The sequence below is a fragment of the Hoplias malabaricus genome, unplaced genomic scaffold, assembly GCF_029633855.1.
Source record: "Hoplias malabaricus isolate fHopMal1 unplaced genomic scaffold, fHopMal1.hap1 scaffold_154, whole genome shotgun sequence".
Classification (NCBI taxonomy): Eukaryota; Metazoa; Chordata; class Actinopteri; order Characiformes; family Erythrinidae; genus Hoplias; species Hoplias malabaricus.
Genome location: NW_027101293.1, coordinates 31,228 through 54,894, shown reverse-complemented (window position 1 = coordinate 54,894; position 23,667 = coordinate 31,228). Strand labels below are relative to the sequence as shown.

The 23,667-nt window shown below is 43.1% G+C and overlaps 59 non-coding genes across 59 annotated transcripts; all 59 read left to right on the top strand.

Annotated features, from left to right (window-relative positions):
* The first annotated feature begins 313 nt into the window (after positions 1–313).
* On the top strand, positions 314–395 carry trnas-gcu (transfer RNA serine (anticodon GCU)). The gene has a single exon. It is a non-coding gene; the product is annotated as a tRNA-Ser (tRNA).
* A 316-nt stretch (positions 396–711) lies between these two features.
* trnas-gcu (transfer RNA serine (anticodon GCU)) lies at positions 712–793 on the top strand. The gene has a single exon. It is a non-coding gene; the product is annotated as a tRNA-Ser (tRNA).
* A 321-nt stretch (positions 794–1,114) lies between these two features.
* Positions 1,115–1,196, top strand: trnas-gcu (transfer RNA serine (anticodon GCU)). The gene has a single exon. It is a non-coding gene; the product is annotated as a tRNA-Ser (tRNA).
* Positions 1,197–1,517: 321 nt separating this feature from the next.
* On the top strand, positions 1,518–1,599 carry trnas-gcu (transfer RNA serine (anticodon GCU)). Its single transcript has one exon. It is a non-coding gene; the product is annotated as a tRNA-Ser (tRNA).
* Positions 1,600–1,915: 316 nt separating this feature from the next.
* Positions 1,916–1,997, top strand: trnas-gcu (transfer RNA serine (anticodon GCU)). Its single transcript has one exon. It is a non-coding gene; the product is annotated as a tRNA-Ser (tRNA).
* A 320-nt stretch (positions 1,998–2,317) lies between these two features.
* Positions 2,318–2,400, top strand: trnas-gcu (transfer RNA serine (anticodon GCU)). The gene has a single exon. It is a non-coding gene; the product is annotated as a tRNA-Ser (tRNA).
* Positions 2,401–2,715: 315 nt separating this feature from the next.
* trnas-gcu (transfer RNA serine (anticodon GCU)) lies at positions 2,716–2,797 on the top strand. Its single transcript has one exon. It is a non-coding gene; the product is annotated as a tRNA-Ser (tRNA).
* A 316-nt stretch (positions 2,798–3,113) lies between these two features.
* On the top strand, positions 3,114–3,195 carry trnas-gcu (transfer RNA serine (anticodon GCU)). Its single transcript has one exon. It is a non-coding gene; the product is annotated as a tRNA-Ser (tRNA).
* Positions 3,196–3,516: 321 nt separating this feature from the next.
* trnas-gcu (transfer RNA serine (anticodon GCU)) lies at positions 3,517–3,598 on the top strand. The gene has a single exon. It is a non-coding gene; the product is annotated as a tRNA-Ser (tRNA).
* A 321-nt stretch (positions 3,599–3,919) lies between these two features.
* On the top strand, positions 3,920–4,001 carry trnas-gcu (transfer RNA serine (anticodon GCU)). Its single transcript has one exon. It is a non-coding gene; the product is annotated as a tRNA-Ser (tRNA).
* Positions 4,002–4,317: 316 nt separating this feature from the next.
* Positions 4,318–4,399, top strand: trnas-gcu (transfer RNA serine (anticodon GCU)). Its single transcript has one exon. It is a non-coding gene; the product is annotated as a tRNA-Ser (tRNA).
* Positions 4,400–4,719: 320 nt separating this feature from the next.
* Positions 4,720–4,802, top strand: trnas-gcu (transfer RNA serine (anticodon GCU)). The gene has a single exon. It is a non-coding gene; the product is annotated as a tRNA-Ser (tRNA).
* A 315-nt stretch (positions 4,803–5,117) lies between these two features.
* trnas-gcu (transfer RNA serine (anticodon GCU)) lies at positions 5,118–5,199 on the top strand. Its single transcript has one exon. It is a non-coding gene; the product is annotated as a tRNA-Ser (tRNA).
* A 316-nt stretch (positions 5,200–5,515) lies between these two features.
* On the top strand, positions 5,516–5,597 carry trnas-gcu (transfer RNA serine (anticodon GCU)). The gene has a single exon. It is a non-coding gene; the product is annotated as a tRNA-Ser (tRNA).
* A 320-nt stretch (positions 5,598–5,917) lies between these two features.
* trnas-gcu (transfer RNA serine (anticodon GCU)) lies at positions 5,918–6,000 on the top strand. Its single transcript has one exon. It is a non-coding gene; the product is annotated as a tRNA-Ser (tRNA).
* A 315-nt stretch (positions 6,001–6,315) lies between these two features.
* trnas-gcu (transfer RNA serine (anticodon GCU)) lies at positions 6,316–6,397 on the top strand. The gene has a single exon. It is a non-coding gene; the product is annotated as a tRNA-Ser (tRNA).
* Positions 6,398–6,713: 316 nt separating this feature from the next.
* trnas-gcu (transfer RNA serine (anticodon GCU)) lies at positions 6,714–6,795 on the top strand. Its single transcript has one exon. It is a non-coding gene; the product is annotated as a tRNA-Ser (tRNA).
* Positions 6,796–7,111: 316 nt separating this feature from the next.
* trnas-gcu (transfer RNA serine (anticodon GCU)) lies at positions 7,112–7,193 on the top strand. Its single transcript has one exon. It is a non-coding gene; the product is annotated as a tRNA-Ser (tRNA).
* Positions 7,194–7,514: 321 nt separating this feature from the next.
* On the top strand, positions 7,515–7,596 carry trnas-gcu (transfer RNA serine (anticodon GCU)). Its single transcript has one exon. It is a non-coding gene; the product is annotated as a tRNA-Ser (tRNA).
* A 321-nt stretch (positions 7,597–7,917) lies between these two features.
* Positions 7,918–7,999, top strand: trnas-gcu (transfer RNA serine (anticodon GCU)). The gene has a single exon. It is a non-coding gene; the product is annotated as a tRNA-Ser (tRNA).
* Positions 8,000–8,315: 316 nt separating this feature from the next.
* Positions 8,316–8,397, top strand: trnas-gcu (transfer RNA serine (anticodon GCU)). The gene has a single exon. It is a non-coding gene; the product is annotated as a tRNA-Ser (tRNA).
* A 320-nt stretch (positions 8,398–8,717) lies between these two features.
* Positions 8,718–8,800, top strand: trnas-gcu (transfer RNA serine (anticodon GCU)). The gene has a single exon. It is a non-coding gene; the product is annotated as a tRNA-Ser (tRNA).
* Positions 8,801–9,115: 315 nt separating this feature from the next.
* Positions 9,116–9,197, top strand: trnas-gcu (transfer RNA serine (anticodon GCU)). The gene has a single exon. It is a non-coding gene; the product is annotated as a tRNA-Ser (tRNA).
* Positions 9,198–9,518: 321 nt separating this feature from the next.
* Positions 9,519–9,600, top strand: trnas-gcu (transfer RNA serine (anticodon GCU)). The gene has a single exon. It is a non-coding gene; the product is annotated as a tRNA-Ser (tRNA).
* A 321-nt stretch (positions 9,601–9,921) lies between these two features.
* Positions 9,922–10,003, top strand: trnas-gcu (transfer RNA serine (anticodon GCU)). The gene has a single exon. It is a non-coding gene; the product is annotated as a tRNA-Ser (tRNA).
* Positions 10,004–10,319: 316 nt separating this feature from the next.
* trnas-gcu (transfer RNA serine (anticodon GCU)) lies at positions 10,320–10,401 on the top strand. The gene has a single exon. It is a non-coding gene; the product is annotated as a tRNA-Ser (tRNA).
* A 320-nt stretch (positions 10,402–10,721) lies between these two features.
* On the top strand, positions 10,722–10,804 carry trnas-gcu (transfer RNA serine (anticodon GCU)). The gene has a single exon. It is a non-coding gene; the product is annotated as a tRNA-Ser (tRNA).
* Positions 10,805–11,114: 310 nt separating this feature from the next.
* Positions 11,115–11,196, top strand: trnas-gcu (transfer RNA serine (anticodon GCU)). Its single transcript has one exon. It is a non-coding gene; the product is annotated as a tRNA-Ser (tRNA).
* A 316-nt stretch (positions 11,197–11,512) lies between these two features.
* trnas-gcu (transfer RNA serine (anticodon GCU)) lies at positions 11,513–11,594 on the top strand. Its single transcript has one exon. It is a non-coding gene; the product is annotated as a tRNA-Ser (tRNA).
* Positions 11,595–11,915: 321 nt separating this feature from the next.
* On the top strand, positions 11,916–11,997 carry trnas-gcu (transfer RNA serine (anticodon GCU)). Its single transcript has one exon. It is a non-coding gene; the product is annotated as a tRNA-Ser (tRNA).
* Positions 11,998–12,313: 316 nt separating this feature from the next.
* trnas-gcu (transfer RNA serine (anticodon GCU)) lies at positions 12,314–12,395 on the top strand. The gene has a single exon. It is a non-coding gene; the product is annotated as a tRNA-Ser (tRNA).
* A 320-nt stretch (positions 12,396–12,715) lies between these two features.
* trnas-gcu (transfer RNA serine (anticodon GCU)) lies at positions 12,716–12,798 on the top strand. Its single transcript has one exon. It is a non-coding gene; the product is annotated as a tRNA-Ser (tRNA).
* Positions 12,799–13,108: 310 nt separating this feature from the next.
* On the top strand, positions 13,109–13,190 carry trnas-gcu (transfer RNA serine (anticodon GCU)). The gene has a single exon. It is a non-coding gene; the product is annotated as a tRNA-Ser (tRNA).
* Positions 13,191–13,506: 316 nt separating this feature from the next.
* trnas-gcu (transfer RNA serine (anticodon GCU)) lies at positions 13,507–13,588 on the top strand. The gene has a single exon. It is a non-coding gene; the product is annotated as a tRNA-Ser (tRNA).
* A 321-nt stretch (positions 13,589–13,909) lies between these two features.
* On the top strand, positions 13,910–13,991 carry trnas-gcu (transfer RNA serine (anticodon GCU)). Its single transcript has one exon. It is a non-coding gene; the product is annotated as a tRNA-Ser (tRNA).
* A 316-nt stretch (positions 13,992–14,307) lies between these two features.
* trnas-gcu (transfer RNA serine (anticodon GCU)) lies at positions 14,308–14,389 on the top strand. The gene has a single exon. It is a non-coding gene; the product is annotated as a tRNA-Ser (tRNA).
* A 320-nt stretch (positions 14,390–14,709) lies between these two features.
* On the top strand, positions 14,710–14,792 carry trnas-gcu (transfer RNA serine (anticodon GCU)). Its single transcript has one exon. It is a non-coding gene; the product is annotated as a tRNA-Ser (tRNA).
* A 315-nt stretch (positions 14,793–15,107) lies between these two features.
* On the top strand, positions 15,108–15,189 carry trnas-gcu (transfer RNA serine (anticodon GCU)). Its single transcript has one exon. It is a non-coding gene; the product is annotated as a tRNA-Ser (tRNA).
* Positions 15,190–15,505: 316 nt separating this feature from the next.
* trnas-gcu (transfer RNA serine (anticodon GCU)) lies at positions 15,506–15,587 on the top strand. Its single transcript has one exon. It is a non-coding gene; the product is annotated as a tRNA-Ser (tRNA).
* Positions 15,588–15,908: 321 nt separating this feature from the next.
* trnas-gcu (transfer RNA serine (anticodon GCU)) lies at positions 15,909–15,990 on the top strand. The gene has a single exon. It is a non-coding gene; the product is annotated as a tRNA-Ser (tRNA).
* Positions 15,991–16,311: 321 nt separating this feature from the next.
* On the top strand, positions 16,312–16,393 carry trnas-gcu (transfer RNA serine (anticodon GCU)). The gene has a single exon. It is a non-coding gene; the product is annotated as a tRNA-Ser (tRNA).
* Positions 16,394–16,714: 321 nt separating this feature from the next.
* Positions 16,715–16,796, top strand: trnas-gcu (transfer RNA serine (anticodon GCU)). The gene has a single exon. It is a non-coding gene; the product is annotated as a tRNA-Ser (tRNA).
* Positions 16,797–17,112: 316 nt separating this feature from the next.
* Positions 17,113–17,194, top strand: trnas-gcu (transfer RNA serine (anticodon GCU)). Its single transcript has one exon. It is a non-coding gene; the product is annotated as a tRNA-Ser (tRNA).
* A 321-nt stretch (positions 17,195–17,515) lies between these two features.
* On the top strand, positions 17,516–17,597 carry trnas-gcu (transfer RNA serine (anticodon GCU)). The gene has a single exon. It is a non-coding gene; the product is annotated as a tRNA-Ser (tRNA).
* Positions 17,598–17,918: 321 nt separating this feature from the next.
* On the top strand, positions 17,919–18,000 carry trnas-gcu (transfer RNA serine (anticodon GCU)). The gene has a single exon. It is a non-coding gene; the product is annotated as a tRNA-Ser (tRNA).
* A 321-nt stretch (positions 18,001–18,321) lies between these two features.
* trnas-gcu (transfer RNA serine (anticodon GCU)) lies at positions 18,322–18,403 on the top strand. The gene has a single exon. It is a non-coding gene; the product is annotated as a tRNA-Ser (tRNA).
* A 316-nt stretch (positions 18,404–18,719) lies between these two features.
* trnas-gcu (transfer RNA serine (anticodon GCU)) lies at positions 18,720–18,801 on the top strand. Its single transcript has one exon. It is a non-coding gene; the product is annotated as a tRNA-Ser (tRNA).
* Positions 18,802–19,122: 321 nt separating this feature from the next.
* On the top strand, positions 19,123–19,204 carry trnas-gcu (transfer RNA serine (anticodon GCU)). The gene has a single exon. It is a non-coding gene; the product is annotated as a tRNA-Ser (tRNA).
* A 321-nt stretch (positions 19,205–19,525) lies between these two features.
* trnas-gcu (transfer RNA serine (anticodon GCU)) lies at positions 19,526–19,607 on the top strand. The gene has a single exon. It is a non-coding gene; the product is annotated as a tRNA-Ser (tRNA).
* A 321-nt stretch (positions 19,608–19,928) lies between these two features.
* Positions 19,929–20,010, top strand: trnas-gcu (transfer RNA serine (anticodon GCU)). Its single transcript has one exon. It is a non-coding gene; the product is annotated as a tRNA-Ser (tRNA).
* A 316-nt stretch (positions 20,011–20,326) lies between these two features.
* On the top strand, positions 20,327–20,408 carry trnas-gcu (transfer RNA serine (anticodon GCU)). The gene has a single exon. It is a non-coding gene; the product is annotated as a tRNA-Ser (tRNA).
* Positions 20,409–20,729: 321 nt separating this feature from the next.
* Positions 20,730–20,811, top strand: trnas-gcu (transfer RNA serine (anticodon GCU)). Its single transcript has one exon. It is a non-coding gene; the product is annotated as a tRNA-Ser (tRNA).
* A 321-nt stretch (positions 20,812–21,132) lies between these two features.
* Positions 21,133–21,214, top strand: trnas-gcu (transfer RNA serine (anticodon GCU)). The gene has a single exon. It is a non-coding gene; the product is annotated as a tRNA-Ser (tRNA).
* Positions 21,215–21,535: 321 nt separating this feature from the next.
* trnas-gcu (transfer RNA serine (anticodon GCU)) lies at positions 21,536–21,617 on the top strand. Its single transcript has one exon. It is a non-coding gene; the product is annotated as a tRNA-Ser (tRNA).
* Positions 21,618–21,933: 316 nt separating this feature from the next.
* On the top strand, positions 21,934–22,015 carry trnas-gcu (transfer RNA serine (anticodon GCU)). The gene has a single exon. It is a non-coding gene; the product is annotated as a tRNA-Ser (tRNA).
* Positions 22,016–22,336: 321 nt separating this feature from the next.
* trnas-gcu (transfer RNA serine (anticodon GCU)) lies at positions 22,337–22,418 on the top strand. The gene has a single exon. It is a non-coding gene; the product is annotated as a tRNA-Ser (tRNA).
* Positions 22,419–22,739: 321 nt separating this feature from the next.
* trnas-gcu (transfer RNA serine (anticodon GCU)) lies at positions 22,740–22,821 on the top strand. The gene has a single exon. It is a non-coding gene; the product is annotated as a tRNA-Ser (tRNA).
* Positions 22,822–23,142: 321 nt separating this feature from the next.
* On the top strand, positions 23,143–23,224 carry trnas-gcu (transfer RNA serine (anticodon GCU)). Its single transcript has one exon. It is a non-coding gene; the product is annotated as a tRNA-Ser (tRNA).
* Positions 23,225–23,540: 316 nt separating this feature from the next.
* trnas-gcu (transfer RNA serine (anticodon GCU)) lies at positions 23,541–23,622 on the top strand. The gene has a single exon. It is a non-coding gene; the product is annotated as a tRNA-Ser (tRNA).
* Positions 23,623–23,667: the final 45 nt, after the last annotated feature.

Below are 23,667 nucleotides of genomic sequence, written 5' to 3'. Positions count from 1 at the left end.
TTAAAGGGGTTTGTTTACTTGTGAAAATACTCTGTGACCAGGCTAGCACACAGCTACTATACCGAGGGCTCTGTCTTATGTTGGATCCCCATCACTCTATTACAAAGAGGTTGACGTGTTTATATTATGTTCTACGCATCTCTGCAATTGCTGTTTTGAGTCCATGTAAATTGTTTCTTATAAAGATTTTGGAAGGTAGATGACAAGATAAGCAGAAATTACCTGAGCATTCTGTTTTAGCAACACTGTCAATAGCTATATGAATAATACATCTGTTTTCATAAATGAGCTGTGGCAAATCAATGGTATGCCGGAAGAGGTGGCCGAGAGGTTAAGGCGATGGACTGCTTATCCATTGTGCTCTGCATGCGTGGGTTCGAATCCCACCCTCGTCGAGCTGCAGTTAAAGGGCTTTGTTTACTTGAAAAAAATACTCTTTGATGGGTTAGCGCACAGCTATTATACCGAGGGCTCCGTCTTATGTTGGATCCCCATCACTCTGTTACAAAGAGGTTGACGTGTTTATATTATGTTCTACGCATCTCTGCAATTGCTGTTTTGAGTCCATGTAATTTGTTTCTTATCAAGATTTTGGAAGGTAGATGACAAGATAAGCAGAAATTACGTGAGCATTCTGTTTTAGCAACACTGTCAACAGCTATATGAATAATACATCTGTTTTCATAAATAAGCTGTGGCAAAGGTGTGCCGGACGAGGTGGCCGAGAGGTTAAGGCGATGGACTGCTAATCCATTGTGCTCTGCACGCGTGGGTTCGAATCCCACCCTCGTCGAGTTGGAGTTAAAGGGGTTTGTTTACTTGTGAAAATACTCTGTGACCAGGCTAGCGCACAGCTACTGTACCTGGGGCTCCGTCATATGTTGGATCCCCATCACTCTGTTACAAAGAGGTTGACGTGTTTATATTATGTTCTACGCATCTCTGCAATTGCTGTTTTGAGTCCATGTAAATTGTTTCTTATCAAGATTTTGGAAGATAGATGACAAGATAAGCAGAAATTACCTGAGCATTCTGTTTTAGCAACACTGTCAATAGCTATATGAATAATACATCTGTTTTCATAAATGACCTGTGGCAAATCAATGGTATGCCGGACGAGGTGGCCGAGAGGTTAAGGCGATGGACTGCTAATCCATTGTGCTCTGCACGCGTGGGTTCGAATTCCACCCTCGTCGAGTTGGAGTTAAAGGGGTTTGTTTACTTGTGAAAATACTCTGTGACCAGGCTAGTGCACAACTACTCTACCGAGGGCTCCGTCTTATGTTGGATCCCCATCACTCTGTTACAAAGAGGTTGACGTGTTTATATTATGTTCTACGCATCTCTGCAATTGCTGTTTTGAGTCCATGTAATATGTTTCTTATCAAGATTTTGGAAGGTAGATGACAAGATAAGCAGAAATTACCTGAGCATTCTGTTTTAGCAACACTGTCAATAGCTATATGAATAATACATCTGTTTTCATAAATGAGCTGTGGCAAATCAATGGTATGCCGGACGAGGTGGCCGAGAGGTTAAGGCGATGGACTGCTAATCCATTGTGCTCTGCACGCGTGGGTTCGAATCCCACCCTCGTCGAGTTGGAGTTAAAGGGTTTTGTTTACTTGTGAAAATACTCTGTGACCAGGCTAGCGCACAGCTACTGTACCGAGGGCTCAGTCTTATGTTGGATCCCCATCACTCTGTTACAAAGAGGTTGACGTGTTTATAATATGTTCTACGCATCTCTGCAATTGCTGTTTTGAGTCCATGTTAGTTGTTTTTTATCAAGATTTTGGAAGGTAGATGACAAGATAAGAAGAAATGATGTGAGAATTCTGCTTCACCAACACTGTCAACGGCTATATGAATAATACATCTGTTTTCATAAATGAGCTGTGCCAAAGGTATGCCGGACGAGGTGGCCGAGAGGTTAAGGCGATGGACTGCTAATCCGTTGTGCTCTGCACGCGTGGGTTCGAATCCCACCCTCGTCGAGTTGGATTTAAAGGGGTTTGTTTACTTGTGAAAATACTCTGTAACCAGGCTAGCGCACAGCTACTGTACCCAGGGCCCCGTCTTATGTTGGATCCCCATCACTCTGTTACAAAGAGGTTGACTTGTTTATAATATGTTCTACGCATCTCTGCAATTGCTGTTTTGAGTCCATGTTAGTTGTTTTTTATCAAGATTTTGGAAGGTAGATGACAAGATAAGAAGAAATGGAGTGAGAATTCTGCTTCGGCAACACTGTCAACGGCTATATGAATAATACATCTGTTTTCATAAATGACCTGTGGCAAATCAATGGTATGCCGGACGAGGTGGCCGAGAGGTTAAGGCGATGGACTGCTAATCCGTTGTGCTCTGCACGCGTGGGTTCGAATCCCACCCTGTTTGAGCTAAAGGGGTTTGTTTACTTGTGAAAATACTCTGTGACCAGGCTAGCACACAGCTACTATACCGAGGGCTCTGTCTTATGTTGGATCCCCATCACTCTATTACAAAGAGGTTGACGTGTTTATATTATGTTCTACGCATCTCTGCAATTGCTGTTTTGAGTCCATGTAAATTGTTTCTTATAAAGATTTTGGAAGGTAGATGACAAGATAAGCAGAAATTACCTGAGCATTCTGTTTTAGCAACACTGTCAATAGCTATATGAATAATACATCTGTTTTCATAAATGAGCTGTGGCAAATCAATGGTATGCCGGAAGAGGTGGCCGAGAGGTTAAGGCGATGGACTGCTAATCCATTGTGCTCTGCATGCGTGGGTTCGAATCCCACCCTCGTCGAGCTGCAGTTAAAGGGCTTTGTTTACTTGAAAAAAATACTCTTTGATGGGTTAGCGCACAGCTATTATACCGAGGGCTCCGTCTTATGTTGGATCCCCATCACTCTGTTACAAAGAGGTTGACGTGTTTATATTATGTTCTACGCATCTCTGCAATTGCTGTTTTGAGTCCATGTAAATTGTTTCTTATCAAGATTTTGGAAGATAGATGACAAGATAAGCAGAAATTACCTGAGCATTCTGTTTTAGCAACACTGTCAATAGCTATATGAATAATACATCTGTTTTCATAAATGAGCTGTGGCAAAGGTATGCCGGACGAGGTGGCAGAGAGGTTAAGGCGATGGACTGCTAATCCATTGTGCTCTGCACGCGTGGGTTCGAATCCCACCCTCGTCGAGTTGGAGTTAAAGGGGTTTGTTTACTTGTGAAAATACTCTGTGACCAGGCTAGCGCACAGCTACTATACCGAGGGCTCCGTCTTGTGTTGGATCCCCATCACTCTGTTACAAAGAGGTTGACGTGTTTATATTATGTTCTACGCATCTCTGCAATTGCTGTTTTGAGTCCATGTAAATTGTTTCTTATCAAGATTTTGGAAGGTAGATGACAAGATAAGAAGAAATGATGTGAGAATTCTGCTTCGGCAACACTGTCAACGGCTATATGAATAATACATCTGTTTTCATAAATGACCTGTGGCAAATCAATGGTATGCCGGACGAGGTGGTCGAGAGGTTAAGGCGATGGACTGCTAATCCATTGTGCTCTGCACGCGTGGGTTCGAATCCCACCCTCGTCGAGTTGGAGTTAAAGGGGTTTGTTTACTTGTGAAAATACTCTGTGACCAGGCTAGCGCACACCTACTCTACCGAGGGCTCCGTCTTATGTTGGATCCCCATCACTCTGTTACAAAGAGGTTGACGTGTTTATATTATGTTCTACGCATCTCTGCAATTGCTGTTTTGAGTCCATGTAAATTGTTTCTTATCAAGATTTTGGAAGGTAGATGACAAGATAAGCAGAAATTACCTGAGCATTCTGTTTTAGCAACACTGTCAATAGCTATATGAATAATACATCTGTTTTCATAAATGAGCTGTGGCAAATCAATGGTATGCCGGACGAGGTGGCCGAGAGGTTAAGGCGATGGACTGCTAATCCATTGTGCTCTGCACGCGTGGGTTCGAATCCCACCCTCGTCGAGTTGGAGTTAAAGGGTTTTGTTTACTTGTGAAAATACTCTGTGACCAGGCTAGCGCACAGCTACTGTACCGAGGGCTCAGTCTTATGTTGGATCCCCATCACTCTGTTACAAAGAGGTTGACGTGTTTATAATATGTTCTACGCATCTCTGCAATTGCTGTTTTGAGTCCATGTTAGTTGTTTTTTATCAAGATTTTGGAAGGTAGATGACAAGATAAGAAGAAATGATGTGAGAATTCTGCTTCACCAACACTGTCAACGGCTATATGAATAATACATCTGTTTTCATAAATGAGCTGTGCCAAAGGTATGCCGGACGAGGTGGCCGAGAGGTTAAGGCGATGGACTGCTAATCCGTTGTGCTCTGCACGCGTGGGTTCGAATCCCACCCTCGTCGAGTTGGATTTAAAGGGGTTTGTTTACTTGTGAAAATACTCTGTAACCAGGCTAGCGCACAGCTACTGTACCCAGGGCCCCGTCTTATGTTGGATCCCCATCACTCTGTTACAAAGAGGTTGACTTGTTTATAATATGTTCTACGCATCTCTGCAATTGCTGTTTTGAGTCCATGTTAGTTGTTTTTTATCAAGATTTTGGAAGGTAGATGACAAGATAAGAAGAAATGGAGTGAGAATTCTGCTTCGGCAACACTGTCAACGGCTATATGAATAATACATCTGTTTTCATAAATGACCTGTGGCAAATCAATGGTATGCCGGACGAGGTGGCCGAGAGGTTAAGGCGATGGACTGCTAATCCGTTGTGCTCTGCACGCGTGGGTTCGAATCCCACCCTGTTTGAGCTAAAGGGGTTTGTTTACTTGTGAAAATACTCTGTGACCAGGCTAGCACACAGCTACTATACCGAGGGCTCTGTCTTATGTTGGATCCCCATCACTCTGTTACAAAGAGGTTGACGTGTTTATATTATGTTCTACGCATCTCTGCAATTGCTGTTTTGAGTCCATGTAAATTGTTTCTTATCAAGATTTTGGAAGGTAGATGACAAGATAAGCAGAAATTACCTGAGCATTCTGTTTTAGCAACACTGTCAATAGCTATATGAATAATACATCTGTTTTCATAAATGAGCTGTGGCAAATCAATGGTATGCCGGACGAGGTGGCCGAGAGGTTAAGGCGATGGACTGCTAATCCATTGTGCTCTGCACGCGTGGGTTCGAATCCCACCCTCGTCGAGTTGGAGTTAAAGGGTTTTGTTTACTTGTGAAAATACTCTGTGACCAGGCTAGCGCACAGCTACTGTACCGAGGGCTCAGTCTTATGTTGGATCCCCATCACTCTGTTACAAAGAGGTTGACGTGTTTATAATATGTTCTACGCATCTCTGCAATTGCTGTTTTGAGTCCATGTTAGTTGTTTTTTATCAAGATTTTGGAAGGTAGATGACAAGATAAGAAGAAATGATGTGAGAATTCTGCTTCACCAACACTGTCAACGGCTATATGAATAATACATCTGTTTTCATAAATGAGCTGTGCCAAAGGTATGCCGGACGAGGTGGCCGAGAGGTTAAGGCGATGGACTGCTAATCCGTTGTGCTCTGCACGCGTGGGTTCGAATCCCACCCTCGTCGAGTTGGATTTAAAGGGGTTTGTTTACTTGTGAAAATACTCTGTAACCAGGCTAGCGCACAGCTACTGTACCCAGGGCCCCGTCTTATGTTGGATCCCCATCACTCTGTTACAAAGAGGTTGACTTGTTTATAATATGTTCTACGCATCTCTGCAATTGCTGTTTTGAGTCCATGTTAGTTGTTTTTTATCAAGATTTTGGAAGGTAGATGACAAGATAAGAAGAAATGGAGTGAGAATTCTGCTTCGGCAACACTGTCAACGGCTATATGAATAATACATCTGTTTTCATAAATGACCTGTGGCAAATCAATGGTATGCCGGACGAGGTGGCCGAGAGGTTAAGGCGATGGACTGCTAATCCGTTGTGCTCTGCACGCGTGGGTTCGAATCCCACCCTGTTTGAGCTAAAGGGGTTTGTTTACTTGTGAAAATACTCTGTGACCAGGCTAGCACACAGCTACTATACCGAGGGCTCTGTCTTATGTTGGATCCCCATCACTCTATTACAAAGAGGTTGACGTGTTTATATTATGTTCTACGCATCTCTGCAATTGCTGTTTTGAGTCCATGTAAATTGTTTCTTATAAAGATTTTGGAAGGTAGATGACAAGATAAGCAGAAATTACCTGAGCATTCTGTTTTAGCAACACTGTCAATAGCTATATGAATAATACATCTGTTTTCATAAATGAGCTGTGGCAAATCAATGGTATGCCGGAAGAGGTGGCCGAGAGGTTAAGGCGATGGACTGCTAATCCATTGTGCTCTGCATGCGTGGGTTCGAATCCCACCCTTGTCGAGCTGCAGTTAAAGGGCTTTGTTTACTTGAAAAAAATACTCTTTGATGGGTTAGCGCACAGCTATTATACCGAGGGCTCCGTCTTATGTTGGATCCCCATCACTCTGTTACAAAGAGGTTGACGTGTTTATATTATGTTCTACGCATCTCTGCAATTGCTGTTTTGAGTCCATGTAATTTGTTTCTTATCAAGATTTTGGAAGGTAGATGACAAGATAAGCAGAAATTACGTGAGCATTCTGTTTTAGCAACACTGTCAACAGCTATATGAATAATACATCTGTTTTCATAAATAAGCTGTGGCAAAGGTATGCCGGACGAGGTGGCCGAGAGGTTAAGGCGATGGACTGCTAATCCATTGTGCTCTGCAAGCGTGGGTTCGAATCCCACCCTCGTCGAGTTGGAGTTAAAGGGGTTTGTTTACTTGTGAAAATACTCTGTGACCAGGCTAGCGCACAGCTACTGTACCTGGGGCTCTGTCATATGTTGGATCCCCATCACTCTGTTACAAAGAGGTTGACGTGTTTATATTATGTTCTACGCATCTCTGCAATTGCTGTTTTGAGTCCATGTAAATTGTTTCTTATCAAGATTTTGGAAGATAGATGACAAGATAAGCAGAAATTACCTGAGCATTCTGTTTTAGCAACACTGTCAATAGCTATATGAATAATACATCTGTTTTCATAAATGAGCTGTGGCAAAGGTATGCCGGACGAGGTGGCAGAGAGGTTAAGGCGATGGACTGCTAATCCATTGTGCTCTGCACGCGTGGGTTCGAATCCCACCCTCGTCGAGTTGGAGTTAAAGGGGTTTGTTTACTTGTGAAAATACTCTGTGACCAGGCTAGCGCACAGCTACTATACCGAGGGCTCCGTCTTGTGTTGGATCCCCATCACTCTGTTACAAAGAGGTTGACGTGTTTATATTATGTTCTACGCATCTCTGCAATTGCTGTTTTGAGTCCATGTAAATTGTTTCTTATCAAGATTTTGGAAGGTAGATGACAAGATAAGAAGAAATGATGTGAGAATTCTGCTTCGGCAACACTGTCAACGGCTATATGAATAATACATCTGTTTTCATAAATGACCTGTGGCAAATCAATGGTATGCCGGACGAGGTGGTCGAGAGGTTAAGGCGATGGACTGCTAATCCATTGTGCTCTGCACGCGTGGGTTCGAATCCCACCCTCGTCGAGTTGGAGTTAAAGGGGTTTGTTTACTTGTGAAAATACTCTGTGACCAGGCTAGCGCACACCTACTCTACCGAGGGCTCCGTCTTATGTTGGATCCCCATCACTCTGTTACAAAGAGGTTGACGTGTTTATATTATGTTCTACGCATCTCTGCAATTGCTGTTTTGAGTCCATGTAAATTGTTTCTTATCAAGATTTTGGAAGGTAGATGACAAGATAAGCAGAAATTACCTGAGCATTCTGTTTTAGCAACACTGTCAATAGCTATATGAATAATACATCTGTTTTCATAAATAAGCTGTGGCAAATCAATGGTATGCCGGACGAGGTGGCCGAGAGGTTAAGGCGATGGACTGCTAATCCATTGTGCTCTGCACGCGTGGGTTCGAATCCCACCCTCGTCGAGTTGGAGTTAAAGTGTTTTGTTTACTTGTGAAAATACTCTGTGACCAGGCTAGCGCACAGCTACTGTACCGAGGGCTCAGTCTTATGTTGGATCCCCATCACTCTGTTACAAAGAGGTTGACGTGTTTATAATATGTTCTACGCATCTCTGCAATTGCTGTTTTGAGTCCATGTTAGTTGTTTTTTATCAAGATTTTGGAAGGTAGATGACAAGATAAGAAGAAATGATGTGAGAATTCTGCTTCACCAACACTGTCAACGGCTATGTGAATAATACATCTGTTTTCATAAATGAGCTGTGGCAAAGGTATGCCGGACGAGGTGGCCGAGAGGTTAAGGCGATGGACTGCTAATCCATTGTGCTCTGCACGCGTGGGTTCGAATCCCACCCTCGTCGAGTTGGATTTAAAGGGTTTTGTTTACTTGTGAAAATACTCTGTAACCAGGCTAGCGCACAGCTACTGTACCCAGGGCCCCGTCTTATGTTGGATCCCCATCACTCTGTTACAAAGAGGTTGACTTGTTTATAATATGTTCTACGCATCTCTGCAATTGCTGTTTTGAGTCCATGTTAGTTGTTCTTTATCAAGATTTTGGAAGGTAGATGACAAGATAAGAAGAAATGGAGTAAGAATTCTGCTTCGGCAACACTGTCAACGGCTATATGAATAATACATCTGTTTTCATAAATGACCTGTGGCAAATCAATGGTATGCCGGACGAGGTGGCCGAGAGGTTAAGGCGATGGACTGCTAATCCGTTGTGCTCTGCACGCGTGGGTTCGAATCCCACCCTGTTTGAGTTAAAGGGGTTTGTTTACTTGTGAAAATACTCTGTGACCAGGCTAGCACACAGCTACTATACCGAGGGCTCTGTCTTATGTTGGATCCCCATCACTCTATTACAAAGAGGTTGACGTGTTTATATTATGTTCTACGCATCTCTGCAATTGCTGTTTTGAGTCCATGTAAATTGTTTCTTATAAAGATTTTGGAAGGTAGATGACAAGATAAGCAGAAATTACCTGAGCATTCTGTTTTAGCAACACTGTCAATAGCTATATGAATAATACATCTGTTTTCATAAATGAGCTGTGGCAAATCAATGGTATGCCGGAAGAGGTGGCCGAGAGGTTAAGGCGATGGACTGCTAATCCATTGTGCTCTGCATGCGTGGGTTCGAATCCCACCCTCGTCGAGCTGCAGTTAAAGGGCTTTGTTTACTTGAAAAAAATACTCTTTGATAGGTTAGCACACAGCTATTATACCGAGGGCTCCGTCTTATGTTGGATCCCCATCACTCTGTTACAAAGAGGTTGACGTGTTTATATTATGTTCTACGCATCTCTGCAATTGCTGTTTTGAGTCCATGTAAATTGTTTCTTATCAAGATTTTGGAAGGTAGATGACAAGATAAGAAGAAATGATGTGAGAATTCTGCTTCGGCAACACTGTCAACAGCTATATGAATAATACATCTGTTTTCATAAATGACCTGTGGCAAATCAATGGTATGCCGGACGAGGTGGCCGAGAGGTTAAGGCGATGGACTGCTAATCCATTGTGCTCTGCACGCGTGGGTTCGAATCCCACCCTCGTCGAGTTGGAGTTAAAGGGGTTTGTTTACTTGTGAAAATACTCTGTGACCAGGCTAGCGCACACCTACTCTACCGAGGGCTCCGTCTTATGTTGGATCCCCATCACTCTGTTACAAAGAGGTTGACGTGTTTATATTATGTTCTACGCATCTCTGCAATTGCTGTTTTGAGTCCATGTAAATTGTTTCTTATCAAGATTTTGGAAGGTAGATGACAAGATAAGCAGAAATTACCTGAGCATTCTGTTTTAGCAACACTGTCAATAGCTATATGAATAATACATCTGTTTTCATAAATGAGCTGTGGCAAATCAATGGTATGCCGGACGAGGTGGCCGAGAGGTTGAGGCGATGGACTGCTAATCCATTGTGCTCTGCACGCGTGGGTTCGAATCCCACCCTCGTCGAGTTGGAGTTAAAGGGTTTTGTTTACTTGTGAAAATACTCTGTGACCAGGCTAGCGCACAGCTACTGTACCGAGGGCTCAGTCTTATGTTGGATCCCCATCACTCTGTTACAAAGAGGTTGACGTGTTTATAATATGTTCTACGCATCTCTGCAATTGCTGTTTTGAGTCCATGTTAGTTGTTTTTTATCAAGATTTTGGAAGGTAGATGACAAGATAAGAAGAAATGATGTGAGAATTCTGCTTCACCAACACTGTCAACGGCTATATGAATAATACATCTGTTTTCATAAATGAGCTGTGGCAAAGGTATGCCGGACGAGGTGGCCGAGAGGTTAAGGCGATGGACTGCTAATCCATTGTGCTCTGCACGCGTGGGTTCGAATCCCACCCTCGTCGAGTTGGATTTAAAGGGTTTTGTTTACTTGTGAAAATACTCTGTAACCAGGCTAGCGCACAGCTACTGTACCCAGGGCCCCGTCTTATGTTGGATCCCCATCACTCTGTTACAAAGAGGTTGACTTGTTTATAATATGTTCTACGCATCTCTGCAATTGCTGTTTTGAGTCCATGTTAGTTGTTTTTTATCAAGATTTTGGAAGGTAGATGACAAGATAAGAAGAAATGGAGTAAGAATTCTGCTTCGGCAACACTGTCAACGGCTATATGAATAATACATCTGTTTTCATAAATGACCTGTGGCAAATCAATGGTATGCCGGACGAGGTGGCCGAGAGGTTAAGGCGATGGACTGCTAATCCGTTGTGCTCTGCACGCGTGGGTTCGAATCCCACCCTGTTTGAGTTAAAGGGGTTTGTTTACTTGTGAAAATACTCTGTGACCAGGCTAGCACACAGCTACTATACCGAGGGCTCTGTCTTATGTTGGATCCCCATCACTCTATTACAAAGAGGTTGACGTGTTTATATTATGTTCTACGCATCTCTGCAATTGCTGTTTTGAGTCCATGTAAATTGTTTCTTATAAAGATTTTGGAAGGTAGATGACAAGATAAGCAGAAATTACCTGAGCATTCTGTTTTAGCAACACTGTCAATAGCTATATGAATAATACATCTGTTTTCATAAATGAGCTGTGGCAAAGGTATCCCGGACGAGGTGGCCGAGAGGTTAAGGCGATGGACTGCTAATCCATTGTGCTCTGCAAGCGTGGGTTCGAATCCCACCCTCGTCGAGATGGAGTTAAAGGGGTTTGTTTACTTGTGAAAATACTCTGTGACCAGGCTAGCGCACAGCTACTGTACCTGGGGCTCCGTCATATGTTGGATCCCCATCACTCTGTTACAAAGAGGTTGACGTGTTTATATTATGTTCTACGCATCTCTGCAATTGCTGTTTTGAGTCCATGTAAATTGTTTCTTATCAAGATTTTGGAAGATAGATGACAAGATAAGCAGAAATTACCTGAGCATTCTGTTTTAGCAACACTGTCAATAGCTATATGAATAATACATCTGTTTTCATAAATGAGCTGTGGCAAAGGTATGCCGGACGAGGTGGCAGAGAGGTTAAGGCGATGGACTGCTAATCCATTGTGCTCTGCACGCGTGGGTTCGAATCCCACCCTCGTCGAGTTGGATTTAAAGGGGTTTGTTTACTTGTGAAAATACTCTGTGACCAGGCTAGCGCCCAGCTACTATACCGAGGGCTCCGTCTTGTGTTGGATCCCCATCACTCTGTTACAAAGAGGTTGACGTGTTTATATTATGTTCTACGCATCTCTGCAATTGCTGTTTTGAGTCCATGTAAATTGTTTCTTATCAAGATTTTGGAAGGTAGATGACAAGATAAGCAGAAATTACCTGAGCATTCTGTTTTAGCAACACTGTCAATAGCTATATGAATAATACATCTGTTTTCATAAATGAGCTGTGGCAAATCAATGGTATGCCGGACGAGGTGGCCGAGAGGTTAAGGCGATGGACTGCTAATCCATTGTGCTCTGCACGCGTGGGTTCGAATCCCACCCTCGTCGAGTTGGAGTTAAAGGGTTTTGTTTACTTGTGAAAATACTCTGTGACCAGGCTAGCGCACAGCTACTGTACCGAGGGCTCAGTCTTATGTTGGATCCCCATCACTCTGTTACAAAGAGGTTGACGTGTTTATAATATGTTCTACGCATCTCTGCAATTGCTGTTTTGAGTCCATGTAAATTGTTTTTTATCAAGATTTTGGAAGGTAGATGACAAGATAAGAAGAAATGATGTGAGAATTCTGCTTCACCAACACTGTCAACGGCTATATGAATAATACATCTGTTTTCATAAATGAGCTGTGGCAAAGGTATGCCGGACGAGGTGGCCGAGAGGTTAAGGCGATGGACTGCTAATCCATTGTGCTCTGCACGCGTGGGTTCGAATCCCACCCTCGTCGAGTTGGATTTAAAGGGGTTTGTTTACTTGTGAAAATACTCTGTAACCAGGCTAGCGCACAGCTACTGTACCCAGGGCCCCGTCTTATGTTGGATCCCCATCACTCTGTTACAAAGAGGTTGACTTGTTTATAATATGTTCTACGCATCTCTGCAATTGCTGTTTTGAGTCCATGTTAGTTGTTTTTTATCAAGATTTTGGAAGGTAGATGACAAGATAAGAAGAAATGGAGTGAGAATTCTGCTTCGGCAACACTGTCAACGGCTATATGAATAATACATCTGTTTTCATAAATGACCTGTGGCAAATCAATGGTATGCCGGACGAGGTGGCCGAGAGGTTAAGGCGATGGACTGCTAATCCGTTGTGCTCTGCACGCGTGGGTTCGAATCCCACCCTGTTTGAGTTAAAGGGGTTTGTTTACTTGTGAAAATACTCTGTGACCAGGCTAGCACACAGCTACTATACCGAGGGCTCTGTCTTATGTTGGATCCCCATCACTCTGTTACAAAGAGGTTGACGTGTTTATATTATGTTCTACGCATCTCTGCAATTGCTGTTTTGAGTCCATGTAATTTGTTTCTTATCAAGATTTTGGAAGGTAGATGACAAGATAAGCAGAAATTACGTGAGCATTCTGTTTTAGCAACACTGTCAACAGCTATATGAATAATACATCTGTTTTCATAAATAAGCTGTGGCAAAGGTATGCCGGACGAGGTGGCCGAGAGGTTAAGGCGATGGACTGCTAATCCATTGTGCTCTGCAAGCGTGGGTTCGAATCCCACCCTCGTAGAGTTGGAGTTAAAGGGGTTTGTTTACTTGTGAAAATACTCTGTGATCAGGCTAGCGCACAGCTACTGTACCTGGGGCTCCGTCATATGTTGGATCCCCATCACTCTGTTACAAAGAGGATGACGTGTTTATATTATGTTCTACGCATCTCTGCAATTGCTGTTTTGAGTCCATGTAAATTGTTTCTTATCAAGATTTTGGAAGATAGATGACAAGATAAGCAGAAATTACCTGAGCATTCTGTTTTAGCAACACTGTCAATAGCTATATGAATAATACATCTGTTTTCATAAATGAGCTGTGGCAAAGGTATGCCGGACGAGGTGGCAGAGAGGTTAAGGCGATGGACTGCTAATCCATTGTGCTCTGCACGCGTGGGTTCGAATCCCACCCTCGTCGAGTTGGAGTTAAAGGGGTTTGTTTACTTGTGAAAATACTCTGTGACCAGGCTAGCGCCCAGCTACTATACCGAGGGCTCCGTCTTGTGTTGGATCCCCATCACTCTGTTACAAAGAGGTTGACGTGTTTATATTATGTTCTACGCATCTCTGCAATTGCTGTTTTGAGTCCATGTAAATTGTTTCTTATCAAGATTTTGGAAGGTAGATGACAAGATAAGAAGAAATGATGTGAGAATTCTGCTTCGGCAACACTGTCAACGGCTATATGAATAATACATCTGTTTTCATAAATGACCTGTGGCAAATCAATGGTATGCTGGACGAGGTGGCCGAGAGGTTAAGGCGATGGACTGCTAATCCATTGTGCTCTGCACGCGTGGGTTCGAATCCCACCCTCGTCGAGTTGGAGTTAAAGGGGTTTGTTTACTTGTGAAAATACTCTGTGACCAGGCTAGCGCACACCTACTCTACCGAGGGCTCCGTCTTATGTTGGATCCCTATCACTCTGTTACAAAGAGGTTGACGTGTTTATATTATGTTCTACGCATCTCTGCAATTGCTGTTTTGAGTCCATGTAAATTGTTTCTTATCAAGATTTTGGAAGGTAGATGACAAGATAAGCAGAAATTACCTGAGCATTCTGTTTTAGCAACACTGTCAATAGCTATATGAATAATACATCTGTTTTCATAAATGAGCTGTGGCAAAGGTATGCCGGACGAGGTGGCCGAGAGGTTAAGGCGATGGACTGCTAATCCATTGTGCTCTGCACGCGTGGGTTCGAATCCCACCCTCGTCGAGTTGGATTTAAAGGGGTTTGTTTACTTGTGAAAATACTCTGTAACCAGGCTAGCGCACAGCTACTGTACCCAGGGCCCTGTCTTATGTTGGATCCCCATCACTCTGTTACAAAGAGGTTGACTTGTTTATAATATGTTCTACACATCTCTGCAATTGCTGTTTTGAGTCCATTTTAGTTGTTTTTTATCAAGATTTTGGAAGGTAGATGACAAGATAAGAAGAAATGGAGTGAGAATTCTGCTTCGGCAACACTGTCAACGGCTATATGAATAATACATCTGTTTTCATAAATGACCTGTGGCAAATCAATGGTATGCCGGACGAGGTGGCCGAGAGGTTAAGGCGATGGACTGCTAATCCGTTGTGCTCTGCACGCGTGGGTTCGAATCCCACCCTGTTTGAGTTAAAGGGGTTTGTTTACTTGTGAAAATACTCTGTGACCAGGCTAGCACACAGCTACTATACCGAGGGCTCTGTCTTATGTTGGATCCCCATCACTCTATTACAAAGAGGTTGACGTGTTTATATTATGTTCTACGCATCTCTGCAATTGCTGTTTTGAGTCCATGTAAATTGTTTTTTATCAAGATTTTGGAAGGTAGATGACAAGATAAGAAGAAATGATGTGAGAATTCTGCTTCGGCAACACTGTCAACGGCTATATGAATAATACATCTGTTTTCATAAATGAGCTGTGGCAAATCAATGGTATGCCGGACGAGGTGGCCGAGAGGTAAAGGCGATGGACTGCTAATCCATTGTGCTCTGCACGCGTGGGTTCGAATCCCACCCTCGTCGAGTTGGATTTAAAGGGGTTTGTTTACTTGTGAAAATACTCTGCAACCAGGCTAGCGCACAGCTACTGTACCCAGGGCTCCGTCTTATGTTGGATCCCCATCACTCTGTTACAAAGAGGTTGACTTGTTTATAATATGTTCTACGCATCTCTGCAATTGCTGTCTTGAGTCCATGTAAATTGTTTTTTATCAAGATTTTGGAAGGTAGATGACAAGATAAGAAGAAATGATGTGAGAATTCTGCTTCACCAACACTGTCAACGGCTATATGAATAATACATCTGTTTTCATAAATGAGCTGTGGCAAAGGTATGCCGGACGAGGTGGCCGAGAGGTTAAGGCGATGGACTGCTAATCCATTGTGCTCTGCACGCGTGGGTTCGAATCCCACCCTCGTCGAGTTGGATTTAAAGGGGTTTGTTTACTTGTGAAAATACTCTGTAACCAGGCTAGCGCACAGCTACTGTACCCAGGGCCCCGTCTTATGTTGGATCCCCATCACTCTGTTACAAAGAGGTTGACTTGTTTATAATATGTTCTACGCATCTCTGCAATTGCTGTTTTGAGTCCATGTAAATTGTTTTTTATCAAGATTTTGGAAGGTAGATGACAAGATAAGAAGAAATGATGTGAGAATTCTGCTTCGGCAACACTGTCAACGGCTATATGAATAATACATCTGTTTTCATAAATGAGCTGTGGCAAATCAATGGTATGCCGGACGAGGTGGCCGAGAGGTTAAGGCGATGGACTGCTATTCCGTTGTGCTCTGCACGCGTGGGTTCGAATCCCACCCTCGTCGAGTTGGAGTTAAAGGGGTTTGTTTACTTGTGAAAATACTCTGTGACCAGGCTAGCGCACAGCTACTATACCGAGGGCTCCGTCTTATGTTGGATCCCCATCACTCTGTTACAAAGAGGTTGACGTGTTTATATTATGTTCTACGCATCTCTGCAATTGCTGTTTTGAGACCATGTAAATTGTTTTTTATCAAGATTTTGGAAGGTAGATGACAAGATAAGAAGAAATGATGTGAGAATTCTGCTTCGGCAACACTGTCAACGGCTATATGAATAATACATCTGTTTTCATAAATGAGCTGTGGCAAATCAATGGTATGCCGGACGAGGTGGCCGAGAGGTTAAGGCGATGGACTGCTAATCCATTGTGCTCTGCACGCGTGGGTTCGAATCCCACCCTCGTCGAGTTGGATTTAAAGGGGTTTGTTTACTTGTGAAAATACTCTGCAACCAGGCTAGCGCACAGCTACTGTACCCAGGGCCCCGTCTTATGTTGGATCCCCATCACTCTGTTACAAAGAGGTTGACTTGTTTATAATATGTTCTACGCATCTCTGCAATTGCTGTTTTGAGTCCATGTAAATTGTTTCTTATAAAGATTTTGGAAGGTAGATGACAAGATAAGCAGAAATTACCTGAGCATTCTGTTTTAGCAACACTGTCAATAGCTATACGAATAATACATCTGTTTTCATAAATGAGCTGTGGCAAATCAATGGTATGCCGGAAGAGGTGGCCGAGAGGTTAAGGCGATGGACTGCTAATCCATTGTGCTCTGCACGCGTGGGTTCGAATCCCACCCTCGTCGAGTTGGAGTTAAAGGGGTTTGTTTACTTGTGAAAATACTCTGTGACCAGGCTAGCGCACAGCTACTGTACCGAGGGCTCAGTCTTATGTTGGATCCCCATCACTCTGTTACAAAGAGGTTGACGTGTTTATAATATGTTCTACGCATCTCTGCAATTGCTGTTTTGAGTCCATGTAAATTGTTTTTTATCAAGATTTTGGAAGTTAGATGACAAGATAAGAAGAAATGATGTGAGAATTCTGCTTCACCAACACTGTCAACGGCTATATGAATAATACATCTGTTTTCATAAATGAGCTGTGGCAAAGGTATGCCGGACGAGGTGGCCGAGAGGTTAAGGCGATGGACTGCTAATCCATTGTGCTCTGCACGCGTGGGTTCGAATCCCACCCTCGTCGAGTTGGAGTTAAAGGGGTTTGTTTACTTGTGAAAATACTCTGTGACCAGGCTAGCACACAGCTACTATACCGAGGGCTCTGTCTTATGTTGGATCCCCATCACTCTATTACAAAGAGGTTGACGTGTTTATATTATGTTCTACGCATCTCTGCAATTGCTGTTTTGAGTCCATGTAAATTGTTTCTTATCAAGATTTTGGAAGGTAGATGACAAGATAAGCAGAAATTACCTGAGCATTCTGTTTTAGCAACACTGTCAATAGCTATATGAATAATACATCTGTTTTCATAAATGAGCTGTGGCAAATCAATGGTATGCCGGGCGAGGTGGCCGAGAGGTTAAGGCGATGGACTGCTAATCCATTGTGCTCTGCACGCGTGGGTTCGAATCCCACCCTCGTCGAGTTGGATTTAAAGGGGTTTGTTTACTTGTGAAAATACTCTGTAACCAGGCTAGCGCACAGCTACTGTACTGAGGGCTCCGTCTTATGTTGGATCCCCATCACTCTGTTACAAAGAGGTTGACGTGTTTATAATATGTTCTACGCATCTCTGCAATTGCTGTTTTGAGTCCATGTAAATTGTTTTTTATCAAGATTTTGGAAGGTAGATGACAAGATAAGAAGAAATGATGTGAGAATTCTGCTTCGGCAACACTGTCAACGGCTATATGATTAATACATCTGTTTTCATAAATGACCTGTGGCAAATCAATGGTATGCCGGACGAGGTGGCCGAGAGGTTAAGGCGATGGACTGCTAATCCATTGTGCTCTGCATGCGTGGGTTCGAAACCCACCCTCGTCGAGTTGGAGTTAAAGGGGTTTGTTTACTTGTGAAAATACTCTGTGACCAGGCTAGCACACAGCTACTATACCGAGGGCTCTGTCTTATGTTGGATCCCCATCACTCTATTACAAAGAGGTTGACGTGTTTATATTATGTTCTACGCATCTCTGCAATTGCTGTTTTGAGTCCATGTAAATTGTTTCTTATAAAGATTTTGGAAGGTAGATGACAAGATAAGCAGAAATTACCTGAGCATTCTGTTTTAGCAACACTGTCAATAGCTATATGAATAATACATCTGTTTTCATAAATGAGCTGTGGCAAATCAATGGTATGCCGGAAGAGGTGGCCGAGAGGTTAAGGCGATGGACTGCTAATCCATTGTGCTCTGCACGCGTGGGTTCGAATCCCACCCTCGTCGAGTTGGAGTTAAAGGGGTTTGTTTACTTGTGAAAATACTCTGTGACCAGGCTAGCGCACAGCTACTGTACCGAGGGCTCAGTCTTATGTTGGATCCCCATCACTCTGTTACAAAGAGGTTGACGTGTTTATAATATGTTCTACGCATCTCTGCAATTGCTGTTTTGAGTCCATGTAAATTGTTTTTTATCAAGATTTTGGAAGTTAGATGACAAGATAAGAAGAAATGATGTGAGAATTCTGCTTCACCAACACTGTCAACGGCTATATGAATAATACATCTGTTTTCATAAATGAGCTGTGGCAAAGGTATGCCGGACGAGGTGGCCGAGAGGTTAAGGCGATGGACTGCTAATCCATTGTGCTCTGCACGCGTGGGTTCGAATCCCACCCTCGTTGAGTTGGAGTTAAAGGGGTTTGTTTACTTGTGAAAATACTCTGTGACCAGGCTAGCACACAGCTACTATACCGAGGGCTCTGTCTTATGTTGGATCCCCATCACTCTATTACAAAGAGGTTGACGTGTTTATATTATGTTCTACGCATCTCTGCAATTGCTGTTTTGAGTCCATGTAAATTGTTTCTTATCAAGATTTTGGAAGGTAGATGACAAGATAAGCAGAAATTACCTGAGCGTTCTGTCTTAGCAACACTGTCAATAGCTATATGAATAATACATCTGTTTTCATAAATGAGCTGTGGCAGATCAATGGTATGCCGGACGAGGTGGCCGAGAGGTTAAGGCGATGGACTGCTAATCCATTGTGCTCTGCACGCGTGGGTTCGAATCCCACCCTCGTCGAGTTGGATTTAAAGGGGTTTGCTTACTTGTGAAAATACTCTGTAACCAGGCTAGCGCACAGCTACTATACTGAGGGCTCCGTCTTATGTTGGATCCCCATCACTCTGTTACAAAGAGGTTGACGTGTTTATAATATGTTCTACGCATCTCTGCAATTTCTGTTTTGAGTCCATGTAAATTGTTTTTTATCAAGATTTTGGAAGGTAGATGACAAGATAAGAAGAAATGATGTGAGAATTCTGCTTCACCAACACTGTCAACGGCTATATGAATAATACATCTGTTTTCATAAATGACCTGTGGCAAATCAATGGTATGCCGGACGAGGTGGCCGAGAGGTTAAGGCGATGGACTGCTAATCCATTGTGCTCTGCACGCGTGGGTTCGAATCCCACCCTCGTCGAGTTGGAGTTAAAGGGGTTTGTTTACTTGTGAAAATACTCTGTGACCAGGCTAGCGCACAGCTACTATACCGAGGGCTCCGTCTTATGTTGGATCCCCATCACTCTGTTACAAAGAGGTTGACGTGTTTATATTATGTTCTACGCATCTCTGCAATTGCTGTTTTGAGTCCATGTAAATTGTTTTTTATCAAGATTTTGGAAGGTAGATGACAAGATAAGAAGAAATGATGTGAGAATTCTGCTTCGGCAACACTGTCAACGGCTATATGAATAATACATCTGTTTTCATAAATGAGCTGTGGCAAATCAATGGTATGCCGGACGAGGTGGCCGAGAGGTAAAGGCGATGGACTGCTAATCCATTGTGCTCTGCACGCGTGGGTTCGAATCCCACCCTCGTCGAGTTGGATTTAAAGGGGTTTGTTTACTTGTGAAAATACTCTGCAACCAGGCTAGCGCACAGCTACTGTACCCAGGGCTCCGTCTTATGTTGGATCCCCATCACTCTGTTACAAAGAGGTTGACTTGTTTATAATATGTTCTACGCATCTCTGCAATTGCTGTCTTGAGTCCATGTAAATTGTTTTTTATCAAGATTTTGGAAAGTAGATGACAAGATAAGAAGAAATGATGTGAGAATTCTGCTTCACCAACACTGTCAACGGCTATATGAATAATACATCTGTTTTCATAAATGAGCTGTGGCAAAGGTATGCCGGACGAGGTGGCCGAGAGGTTAAGGCGATGGACTGCTAATCCATTGTGCTCTGCACGCGTGGGTTCGAATCCCACCCTCGTCGAGTTGGATTTAAAGGGGTTTGTTTACTTGTGAAAATACTCTGTAACCAGGCTAGCGCACAGCTACTGTACCCAGGGCCCCGTCTTATGTTGGATCCCCATCACTCTGTTACAAAGAGGTTGACTTGTTTATAATATGTTCTACGCATCTCTGCAATTGCTGTTTTGAGTCCATGTAAATTGTTTTTTATCAAGATTTTGGAAGGTAGATGACAAGATAAGAAGAAATGATGTGAGAATTCTGCTTCGGCAACACTGTCAACGGCTATATGAATAATACATCTGTTTTCATAAATGAGCTGTGGCAAATCAATGGTATGCCGGACGAGGTGGCCGAGAGGTTAAGGCGATGGACTGCTATTCCGTTGTGCTCTGCACGCGTGGGTTCGAATCCCACCCTCGTCGAGTTGGAGTTAAAGGGGTTTGTTTACTTGTGAAAATACTCTGTGACCAGGCTAGCGCACAGCTACTATACCGAGGGCTCCGTCTTATGTTGGATCCCCATCACTCTGTTACAAAGAGGTTGACGTGTTTATATTATGTTCTACGCATCTCTGCAATTGCTGTTTTGAGACCATGTAAATTGTTTTTTATCAAGATTTTGGAAGGTAGATGACAAGATAAGAAGAAATGATGTGAGAATTCTGCTTCGGCAACACTGTCAACGGCTATATGAATAATACATCTGTTTTCATAAATGAGCTGTGGCAAATCAATGGTATGCCGGACGAGGTGGCCGAGAGGTTAAGGCGATGGACTGCTAATCCATTGTGCTCTGCACGCGTGGGTTCGAATCCCACCCTCGTCGAGTTGGATTTAAAGGGGTTTGTTTACTTGTGAAAATACTCTGCAACCAGGCTAGCGCACAGCTACTGTACCCAGGGCCCCGTCTTATGTTGGATCCCCATCACTCTGTTACAAAGAGGTTGACTTGTTTATAATATGTTCTACGCATCTCTGCAATTGCTGTTTTGAGTCCATGTAAATTGTTTCTTATAAAGATTTTGGAAGGTAGATGACAAGATAAGCAGAAATTACCTGAGCATTCTGTTTTAGCAACACTGTCAATAGCTATATGAATAATACATCTGTTTTCATAAATGAGCTGTGGCAAATCAATGGTATGCCGGAAGAGGTGGCCGAGAGGTTAAGGCGATGGACTGCTAATCCATTGTGCTCTGCACGCGTGGGTTCGAATCCCACCCTCGTCGAGTTGGAGTTAAAGGGGTTTGTTTACTTGTGAAAATACTCTGTGACCAGGCTAGCGCACAGCTACTGTACCGAGGGCTCAGTCTTATGTTGGATCCCCATCACTCTGTTACAAAGAGGTTGACGTGTTTATAATATGTTCTACGCATCTCTGCAATTGCTGTTTTGAGTCCATGTAAATTGTTTTTTATCAAGATTTTGGAAGTTAGATGACAAGATAAGAAGAAATGATGTGAGAATTCTGCTTCACCAACACTGTCAACGGCTATATGAATAATACATCTGTTTTCATAAATGAGCTGTGGCAAAGGTATGCCGGACGAGGTGGCCGAGAGGTTAAGGCGATGGACTGCTAATCCATTGTGCTCTGCACGCGTGGGTTCGAATCCCACCCTCGTCGAGTTGGAGTTAAAGGGGTTTGTTTACTTGTGAAAATACTCTGTGACCAGGCTAGCACACAGCTACTATACCGAGGGCTCTGTCTTATGTTGGATCCCCATCACTCTATTACAAAGAGGTTGACGTGTTTATATTATGTTCTACGCATCTCTGCAATTGCTGTTTTGAGTCCATGTAAATTGTTTCTTATCAAGATTTTGGAAGGTAGATGACAAGATAAGCAGAAATTACCTGAGCATTCTGTTTTAGCAACACTGTCAATAGCTATATGAATAATACATCTGTTTTCATAAATGAGCTGTGGCAAATCAATGGTATGCCGGGCGAGGTGGCCGAGAGGTTAAGGCGATGGACTGCTAATCCATTGTGCTCTGCACGCGTGGGTTCGAATCCCACCCTCGTCGAGTTGGATTTAAAGGGGTTTGTTTACTTGTGAAAATACTCTGTAACCAGGCTAGCGCACAGCTACTGTACTGAGGGCTCCGTCTTATGTTGGATCCCCATCACTCTGTTACAAAGAGGTTGACGTGTTTATAATATGTTCTACGCATCTCTGCAATTGCTGTTTTGAGTCCATGTAAATTGTTTTTTATCAAGATTTTGGAAGGTAGATGACAAGATAAGAAGAAATGATGTGAGAATTCTGCTTCGGCAACACTGTCAACGGCTATATGATTAATACATCTGTTTTCATAAATGACCTGTGGCAAATCAATGGTATGCCGGACGAGGTGGCCGAGAGGTTAAGGCGATGGACTGCTAATCCATTGTGCTCTGCATGCGTGGGTTCGAATCCCACCCTCGTCGAGTTGGAGTTAAAGGGGTTTGTTTACTTGTGAAAATACTCTGTGACCAGGCTAGCACACAGCTACTATACCGAGGGCTCTGTCTTATGTTGGATCCCCATCACTCTATTACAAAGAGGTTGACGTGTTTATATTATGTTCTACGCATCTCTGCAATTGCTGTTTTGAGTCCATGTAAATTGTTTCTTATAAAGATTTTGGAAGGTAGATGACAAGATAAGCAGAAATTACCTGAGCATTCTGTTTTAGCAACACTGTCAATAGCTATATGAATAATACATCTGTTTTCATAAATGAGCTGTGGCAAATCAATGGTATGCCGGAAGAGGTGGCCGAGAGGTTAAGGCGATGGACTGCTAATCCATTGTGCTCTGCACGCGTGGGTTCGAATCCCACCCTCGTCGAGTTGGAGTTAAAGGGGTTTGTTTACTTGTGAAAATACTCTGTGACCAGGCTAGCGCACAGCTACTGTACCGAGGGCTCAGTCTTATGTTGGATCCCCATCACTCTGTTACAAAGAGGTTGACGTGTTTATAATATGTTCTACGCATCTCTGCAATTGCTGTTTTGAGTCCATGTAAATTGTTTTTTATCAAGATTTTGGAAGTTAGATGACAAGATAAGAAGAAATGATGTGAGAATTCTGCTTCACCAACACTGTCAACGGCTATATGAATAATACATCTGTTTTCATAAATGAGCTGTGGCAAAGGTATGCCGGACGAGGTGGCCGAGAGGTTAAGGCGATGGACTGCTAATCCATTGTGCTCTGCACGCGTGGGTTCGAATCCCACCCTCGTTGAGTTGGAGTTAAAGGGGTTTGTTTACTTGTGAAAATACTCTGTGA